The sequence below is a fragment of the Hirundo rustica genome, chromosome 28 (genome assembly GCF_015227805.2).
Source record: "Hirundo rustica isolate bHirRus1 chromosome 28, bHirRus1.pri.v3, whole genome shotgun sequence".
NCBI classification, from domain to species: Eukaryota; Metazoa; Chordata; class Aves; order Passeriformes; family Hirundinidae; genus Hirundo; species Hirundo rustica.
The window spans coordinates 2,134,313-2,143,890 of record NC_053477.1 but is presented as its reverse complement, the minus strand read 5'-3'; positions in this window follow the sequence as shown (position 1 = coordinate 2,143,890).

The window sequence follows — 9,578 nt, the reverse complement described above, 5'->3', positions numbered from 1 at the left end:
CTTGGAGCTGTCCTCACTTTTCTGTCCACGGTGTTTATTTGTGGGTGGCTGAAACGAGGAAAGGTCAAATCCTGATCTCTCCCCAAGATCCCTGTAGATAATTTAGACATTAATCAAGCTCTGTGTTCTCTCCTTCCCTTCATGAGCATTCCTGACCTGGGACCAGCCTGAGGAAGCAAGTAAGGAAAAGTGGGAATGTCTTCAACAGCCCCACGTTCCCACTCTGCCAAGCTGATGTATCCCTCTCCTGCCCCATCCCTCGACTGAAAATTCACTCTTGGAGACAACAGAAACTTTCTCTGATTTAAAAAATATTAAAAAAAAAATCCTTTCTGGAGATCACCCAGGTTCCCTCCCACATTGCCTGGGAGATTTTCCTTCAAAGCCTTGTCTGGGCAGGGCCGGAACATCTTCCCTTGTTCTCCCCCGTCTCGGATCAATATAACGACCTTCACCAGAGCTGTAATTGCATTGGGCAGGGATGCATCAAACCTCAGAATATTTGATTTGTCCTCAACCTGAGATGAGGACTCTCAGTGTATTTTTTTTTTTTTCTCCCCGGCCCTCTGCAAGTGTAATTCCGCTTAAATCTGTGGGAATCGCTCTGAGCTTGCTCTCATAAAGGAGGTGGGTTAATATCCCTCCTGTCCTTGGCTTTACTGCAGACAGTGGCAACGAGGGGCCTAATTAGTGTGATTGGGTTGGTGCTTAAGGAGGTTGCTCCAAGAGAAACTGGACTGACACCATGAAACTCATTAAACTCGGCTCTCCCAACAGCGTGGCTTTATGTGGAAGAGAAAGGAGATCCAGCAAGAGGGAAGTCAAAGTCGAATCCTCATCAGAGTAATTAGTGCAAGTCATTATTTCCTCGAAGCCTCAAATGGGCACATTTATTCTGAGGAGATGCCAAGGGTATGGCTGGATGGGGCTGCCTCGGGAGGGGAGGAAGGAGAGGAGGTTTGCCCACATTCCCCGGCGAGGTGATGGGTGATCCTATTAGCACAGCTAATCCCCTTTCACGGAGCTCCTTCCCTGCCATTATCTTTATTTGGCTGCTGATTTCCCACATGGAATTCTTCTGCCATCCCAGTGTTTAGCGAGTAGGAATTTGAGAAAGGGAAAAATCCTGCCTGGACCGTGGCAGTGTTCCTGGAAGGAAAAGGAGCTGCTGGTAGGTTAGAGAGAGGGTCTCCAATAAAACCTTCTGCTGGTGGTGGCATCTCCTCGGAGGATCCGCGTTCCCATCCCTGGAACCCATCGTGTTCTTTCCTGCTGAAGCTGGAATGTGTTGCCTCTGTCAATATCAACAAACAGCTTTGCCAGCAAACTTCCTGCGCTTGGAATGACTGAAGGAGAAAAGGAGGTGATGGAATAGAGTAGGGAAGTGATTGGCCAAGGTCCTGGAATGCATTCCTGGGCCCCCAATTGCAATTCCAGAGTTGGGGGCATGTGGGGTCGCCCCTCGGGTCACTTCTGACCTTTCAGATTGTGAGCGCACCCTTCAGAACTCCCTGCTCTGGTCTCCAGCCAGAATTCCTCATGGATGAGCATTTTATGGGCCCAATTTTCATCTGCCCAGAGCAGCTGTGGGTGCCCCTGGATACCTGGAAGTGTCCAAGGCCAGGTTGGATGGGGTTTGGAGCACCCTGGGATTGTGGAATTACATGAACTTTAATGTCCCTTGACAGCCAAATCATTCCATGATATCTGATTTCCATGATATTGCTAGAAACAAGTTGGGAGCTGAGTTTTTGGGGATGGAGGAGCAGGTTTGGGGTTTTGGGTGTGGTTCATCTTGGATTTTTTTTTTTTTAATAATAAAAGATGTTTATTGCATCCTGCTTTACCAGTACAACAAAGAGGGCAATGGTTTCATCGTGGAAAGATGATTATTTTTATTTACAGATTTATTTTCCCTCCCTTCGGACCCTCCCCGTCCCCAGCAGTGAAGTGCAAGCAGTCGATGCCGAAGTGAGAGCAACAAATAACTCAGTGATGCCACGGGGGTAATGCCTGGCTTAAAGCTCATTTGTCAGGCAGTGTTTGCCTCTTAAAACCTTCCTTTGTTATGGAGGGCAGAGATCCCGCAAATGCAATGTGATTGCAGCTGGAAAAGATGGAGGAGCCGCGTTCTGACCCGCAGACAGAATGTGTCAAACGAGACCTTTCAGCACCGAGACGCTCGGAGCTTTTAATGAAATCTGTCAGGTACAGATGAATGGTTAACCTGCCTTTCATTTTCCCAGCTTATTAAAATCATTAAAAGCCAGCAATAATCATGATCCTTTCTGACTGCTGTATTTATGTCAACCCCGGGGGTCCCGTGCCTGCAGAAGGATTCTGCTCGGGCGGGAATCGTTGCGGAAGGTCACTGGTGCTCCTTCCTGACGTCGGGATGGGGAACTGGAGGGTTTTTCCTCTTTGCTGTCCTTTTCAAGTGTTCTGACCTGTAGAAAAACGTGATTTTTGCTGTCACCGAGACAAACAAAGCAGTCACATGCAGACAAGAGACTTTTGCAGAGGTTCTTCCGATCCAGCTCCCAGCTATGAGAGAGGAGAGAAGAGAGCCCCTTTGTTTTATTTCTTACTTTTTATACATTTGTGGGTCTAGAAGAAGATTGGTTTTTTGGGGTTTCCACCCCTCAGCCTCAGTGGCCAGACCAATTGTCAGTTACAATTGTTTTTAGGTTAGAAATATACAAACAAAGGACAGAGAATGAAAAACAAAGGATTTGTTTATGTTACATCTGTGGGAAAGGTAGAAAACTGCTCTTAATATTGTACAATAACTAAAAGGATCTGACTTCATTTAAGAAAATCAAAAGGCTCAGAAAAACCAGGGTAACAATTTTTGCTATATATATTTTTTTATTATTTTTTAAATTTATGATTAGGAATTGAAAATTAAATCAGCTTGTATTCCAAACTGAGCAGTTGCTGACACTCTGCCATGTGAGAAGATCCATGGATGTGCACAGGGTGAAGGGAAGATGATGGGCTGCAGTATTACCTGAGGGAAGCTCCAATCTTTTAAACCAATGCACCCTCACAGTGACATCGTGCTATTTGTTCTCTGTTTTTTTGGCCCGTGGGTATCTCCTCATGTCTTTCCTCCACGTTTTTTTTAACAAGTGGCTCCCCTGAGAACTCCTGACGTTGCTCTCCCTTTTCACTCAGGTTGTGTGTGTTCGCACAGGTTTTTCTGGAAGCCTTGGTGTCAGTGCTGTGGCTGTGAATTTTGAGGGCTTTGCTGAGTTTCACTGATTTTTACCAATACTTGTGCTCTTTGGTGATCTATTCCAGAGGCCTCAAGTTTAAGGCCTGACCGGGGTTGGTACTGAAGGACATTTCTACAGTGGCAAAAGGATTTTTTTTTTTTTTTATGCTTAGCACTTGAAACATTTTTCTACTCGTGTAGCTCACAGAACTGAGCGTGATGGAGCTAATTTCTCAAAGCTGAAAATACAGACTGTCATGGAAATCCATAGAAAGAAATCCATAGAAAGATTCCTGCTTGTTTTATATCAAATCCAAAAATTGCTTTTATTCCTGAGTTGTTGCTTGAGCTGGTCCTTACCAGCCAGGGAGTCTGGAGTCAAAGAATTTAACATCAAATCTGGGGGTCTGACAGGTTTTGGAGGGGAAAGGGGGAGATGATTCCCGTGAAAGTCCCTGTCTGGTTCCATATCAGGCATTGACAAAGCAATCAGTGGAATTCTTCTTCAGCATAGATTATGCTGTAAAAACAAAAAACAAAACAAAACAAACAAAAAAAATCAGCATTGATTTGGGTTTGTAATAAGATGACAAGTCTGTAATGATCAGCAGCTTCAGAGATTACAGAAATGTACTCTTCATTTCTCTGACACGATGTCAATACCTTTTCCAGCTGTTCTGAACACCCTGAGAGGTTTTATCTTAAAATCTGGGTTTGAGAAAGATAAGCGAGAGAAAAGGCTGATCCACCATTGGAACGGTGTCGCTTCTAAATTCTTTTGTGCTTGACAAAATATATTTTATAAAGCGTTATAAAGTGCAAATGGGGTCAGGGAAGCACCTTTTGCTCCGCTTCAGGTTGGCTTAAGCCCCGTGTTTGGGTGATTTTCAGAACACAGCATTCACGAGGTTTTGGGCTGTGAGGTGAGTTTTTTCTCATATTGTGCCTTGGCAGAATTTTTGCCGTCTTTTTGAAAAAATTCCTTGGTTTTGATGGTCTTTTCCAACCTAAACAAATCCATGGTGAGGCTGAAGTCGCCTGGTCACGGCCAAATCCACCCCATGTGGGTAAAACAGGCTGAGGAAAGGCGGCGGGGCCACGGAATGTTTTATATTCCTTTGATCCCATCAATTATTGACAAGGCTTTTAGCAATGATCATCTGTAAGTGGTGTTTTACACCCCAGCGTGTGCCAGAGGGATCCGTAGTAACCCAGCCAGAATTCTAAAACAGATTAGGCACGTAAATGCTGGTAACGCGAAATTAGATAATCTTTAGCCCTTTTTTGGGGGGCTAAAACGGGGATTTGCAGGATTTGTTCCCGTCTCCATCGCGCTGCTCCGTAAGGCAGAGTGGCCCATTTGTTCCTTTGGGTCTGCTGCTGGTTGGACACTCTCAGTTCCCCTGGCAGTGGATTTATTCTGGATGCACATTTATGGAAGTGAACTCTGGACTGGATTCCCCACCAGAATTCCCTCTGAAAACCTGATCCACCCCTGGAGCTGCTCTATCAGCTCCTCTCTTCTGCCTGTGGGGCGCACAAACCCTTCTTGTCCCTCGCTGTGCCCTCTCCCTGCATTCTGAGCTCAAGTCCCGTGAATTTGGGGAATTTAGTCGAAATTCAGGCATTTGTTTTGTGTTCATGTCACACGTTGTTTCTGCCACAGTTGCTCTCCTTCCCCCCTCAGCGAGCAGCGCACGGAATAAAAGGAGCTTGTGTGAGACTTGGCTCAGCAGCCGCGGCTCTGCCTCTTGTGCCAAACCCCTTAAAGCTGCAGCAGCCCCCGGCTGAGCCGAGAGCCGCAGCAGCAGCTCAGCCTCGTCGGGGCTTTTCTTCTTCTCTTTTAACTCTTCCTGACGCTCTGGCAGGGGAGGAAATGAGGAGGCTCCAGGCAGAGCCACCCAGTGCTCCCAGTAACAGATGGGCACCGGGTGAAACGGGCGGTGGGATTTCTCAAAGCGAAAATGAAAGAGGGGAAATTTAGGCGGGGTATATCGGGAAGGGATCCTTCCCTGTGAGGGTGGGGAGGGGCTGGGATGGAATTCCCAGAGCAGCTGTGGCTTCTCCTGGATCTCTGGAAGTGCCCAAGGCCAGATTTTGGAGCCACCAGGGACAGTGGGAGGTGTCCTTGCCCTTGGCAGGGGTGGCACTGGGGGGGGCTTTGAGGTCCTTTCCCACCCAGACAGCTCCAGGATTCCGGGATTCCATGAAAAGCAAACTCTGGACTGATTAAACCAACCTGGTTGGTTTTTTTGTTTTGTTTTTTTTTCTGTGCTTGCACCTTGCACCAATCCCTTCGCTGTGGCTCCATCTCACAGACACTGGAAACATCCACGACGGGGAGCTTTTGCTTTGCATGGCTCAGGTGCCTTGTTGGAACATGATAATAATGGTCAGCTGCACATAAATTATCTGTGCTGGGGTTTAGAGCCTACATTTAACTGAAACTCACTCCCAGATCTCCTGAGATCCCAGCTTCCCAGTAAATCGGGTCCCCCAGAGGCTGCCAGAGCTCCAGGAGGGTTTGGACAGCACTCCCAGGGATGCCCAGGGTGGGATTTGGGGGTGTCTGTGCAGGGCAGGGGTGGATCAGGGATCCCTGTGGGTCCCTCCCAGCTCAGGATATTCCATGATTTTATGATTCTGTGAGGTTTTGAAAACAATTCCCATTGTACCCCTGCTCCCTTTCCTTTTCCCCCTGCACGTCAGTGGAGGCTTCACCCAGCGCAGGGTCAGGTCCTGCCCGGTGGCTCCTGGAGCACATAAATCCTGTCAGCATCTCCTGCTGGAAGGATTTCACCTTTTCTGTTCCCAAAGGTGAATGAAACGAAACTCATACCAACAATTTTCAGGATACCAAAAGCTGTTGTCTCATTATAGGACACCAAGCTGGCTGCCAGCATCCATGGAAAGTTCTTCCAGCACAACAACTTCGAAATCCATCCTTCAGCTCCCCTGAAAGGAAGACTCTTGTCTTTCTCTTTCCTTAAGAACTGAATTCGGCTTTGCAAGGAGAGGGGCCTTGTGGCAATGGGAAAGCTCTAGGAGGGCTGGCAGCAAGTCCTGGCTTTCCTACAGGATTTGTAGCCCTGGGCCACTCATTTGTGCCTCCTTAATGTGTATATTTTAATATATAAACACAAACAGCCTTCCCAGGGCCTGCTCCTGGCTCTGCCTTTCCAGAGCACAGATTTCCTTGAGCCCTTTTGGAACCCTCCTCGCCCAGAAAATGAAGCAGAGCTTGGCAGAAGGAAGAGGCAAAAACTTGTGAACTCTGAGTTGGAACCCAAACCTGGGATATTTGATGGAATCATGGAATGGTTTGGGTGGGAAGGTGAGGGAATACAGGTGACCTCACCCCAGATAAGTAACAACTGTGTTAATTACCCACTACAGCCCCTGATGAGTCACAGCTATATCCAATGAAGTCTGATAAAAGGGAGTGGTTAGCTGGTGAGGGGGATCATGAAGAAGAAGGATCCTGGGCAGCAATCCCTGCTGTGAGGTCAGTGTGGGGCTGCAGCCAGAGCCTGTTGTTGGAACCTGCAGCCACAGTCCAGCTGGGTGAAATCCTGCAGTCACACTCTGCACACCAATCCCTGCAGTCACACTCTGCACACCAATCCCTGCAGTCAGAGTGCAGCTGGGTAAAATCCTGCAGTCACACTCTGCACACCAATCCCTGCAGTCACAGCCCAGCTGGGTAAAATCCTGCAGTCACACTCTGCACACCAATCCCTGCAGTCACAGTCCAGCTGGGTAAAATCCTGCAGTCACACTCTGCACACCAATCCCTGCAGTCACAGTCCAGCTGGGTAAAATCCTGCAGTCACACTCTGCACACCAATCCCTGCAGTCAGAGTGCAGCAGGAAATAACCAGCAGTCAGAGGCTGCAAGGGAAACCTCCAGCAGGAGCTTGCTGCAGCCAGAGTCAGGGAATGGTTGGAGTGAGGATGGCTGAGCTGTAAGGAGGAATAAACCAGGACCCTTTCCATGCTGTGATCAACAAGCAGTCTGTGTCTGCTCATTTCTACCCTCTAACGAGAGGGCTGCTGCAACAGGAAGGGACCTTAAGATTTTCCAGTTCCAACCCCTGCCATGGCAGGGACACCTTCCACTGTCCCAGGTTGCTCCAACCTGGCCTTGGACACTTCCAGGGATCCTGAGGTAGCCACAGCTGCTCTGGGAATTCCATCCCAGCCCCTGACCACCCTCACAATGCATTTATAGCACTTTGCCTTGTCTGTAGCTGAGTGGAAGCGGTGACTTTGGCGTTATCGCCTGGGGTTGAAGATTAAATATTTTCATTAAGTCTGGAGTCTTTTCCACTCCTAAAAGCATTTCTGTAGCACTGTTTACTAAGCACAATCATTTGGCGGTTGATGTTTATATAAAAATAAAGAAAAAAGCTCCCTTTTCTAATGCTGTGGACTCTCATTACCTTTTCCTTCCTGCAATGGAGAGTTGCCCTTAATTAAAAAAACGCAAAGCGGTGAGAATTCTTGGGAAACAAATATTCATAGTGGGGGAGGAGGAATGGTAGGGGATGAAACTGATTTTTTTGCATGAGCTGTAATGAAGTACTCAGGACCAGGCCTGTTGACAGCAGCCTTCCCTTCCCCAGACCCCTCCCTGTTTCACAAAATCACGGAACAGTTTGGCTTGGAAGGGACCCTAAAGATCCCCCAGTTCAATCCTCTCATCCATACCCATCCCTCATATTCCCATTTTTCTGGAGATACAGATGTAGAATAAAATCCCTGAGAAAATTCACTCCTGGTTTGTTTGGGTGGGGGTTTTTTGTTGCTGGTTTTTTTGATGTTTGGTTTTTTCTTTAGTAGGTCCATAATATTGAGCTCCCTTTAATTAATTTTACAAGATGATAAATTGACAGCATTACGACATCAGAAAGCCCATCCAGCGGAACTTTTATGGGAATGATTTGTAAATCTGCTGCTCGTAATGTATTAAAGAAAAGCTGTGGTTAAAGGTTGGGTTTGCTGCATATTGACAAGTCCTTAAAATGGGAAAACACGGGAAGTGAGTCTGGTGGAACCTGGGCTTGGGGACTCTGAAGGCAAAAAGAGGGAGCTGAAGGGATGTTCTGGGTGGGCAGGAGGGAAGTAGAAAGATATTCATGGATTTCATGGAATCATGGAATGGTTTGTGTTGGGAGGACCTCGGGACCACCCAGTGCCACCCCTGCCATGGGCAAGGACAACTTCCACTATCCCAGGGTTCTCCAGCCTGGTCTTGGACACTCCCAGGGATCCAGGGGCAGCCACAGCTGCTCTGGGAATTCCATCCCAGCCCCTCCCCACGCCCACAGGGAGGAATTCCTTCCCAAAATCCCATCCATCCCTGCCCTCTGGCCATGGGAAGCCAATCCTTCTCTACTTTGCTTTTGGGTTGTGCCTTCTTGGGATTCTCCTTACTCCAAAAAGTTTTATAATAAATTATATTTTTACTCTTTTTTTTTTTTTTTTCCTTACAGAGCATGCAAACATCCTGAAATACTTAATTTATTTTTTTTTTAATTATTATTTTTAAATAGCACTGCACATAAACTTTTCATTTGGTTCATTTGGGGAAAAATATGGCTGACCTAAATAGCAAAACTACCTTTGATCTTGCAGAGATTGAACTGTTAGCAGAAATTAATGACTGAAAAATGAACACGTGTGGCATCCCTCCAGAGAATAAAACGCAGCTCTGAATCAAAGAATCCCAGTGCAGAAGGAGCCAACTTCCCACAAAGCTCGTGCTTTTAAACAAAATGATTGGGATTTTAAGGAGGGTTCCACAGGAGGGGAATGACCAGGCTGTGCCAGAGTTTTACAAATGAAAATTCTCCGTTGTGTGTTGTGTGTGCTCCTCGGTTTGGGACGTGGGTGAATTTGAAGTGGGTCAGCCCCTGTTGGCTCCACCTGAGAAGCTCCAGAGTGCTGGAAAATCTGAAATAGGAGGCATTAAATCCATCTTTGGAGGCTGAGTCTGGGGCAGGAGAGGTGGGGAATCAGCGCTGTCCCCCCCAAACCCTCCCCACAGGCTCCTGGATTCGGAGCTGGTGTTTGGGTGAGGAAATGGAAAAATAAAAGATTCCACAGGAGGACTGGAGTGCACAGCCTCGTTTTCCAGGACGGACAGACCCTTGGTGTTGATGGAATTTGGTGTTTGCTCAGCAGGTCTGGAATTCTGAGTAGTTAGAATCCTAAATGCTGAGTTAGAAACTGAAATTTCCTCTCTTTGCATGAAAATTTAAGGGATTTTTTCCCAGAATTCATACATTTTTTCCTCTCTAGGACGAGGGGAAATGGCCTCCAGTTGTACCAAGGCAAGTTCAGATTGGATTTTAGGGAA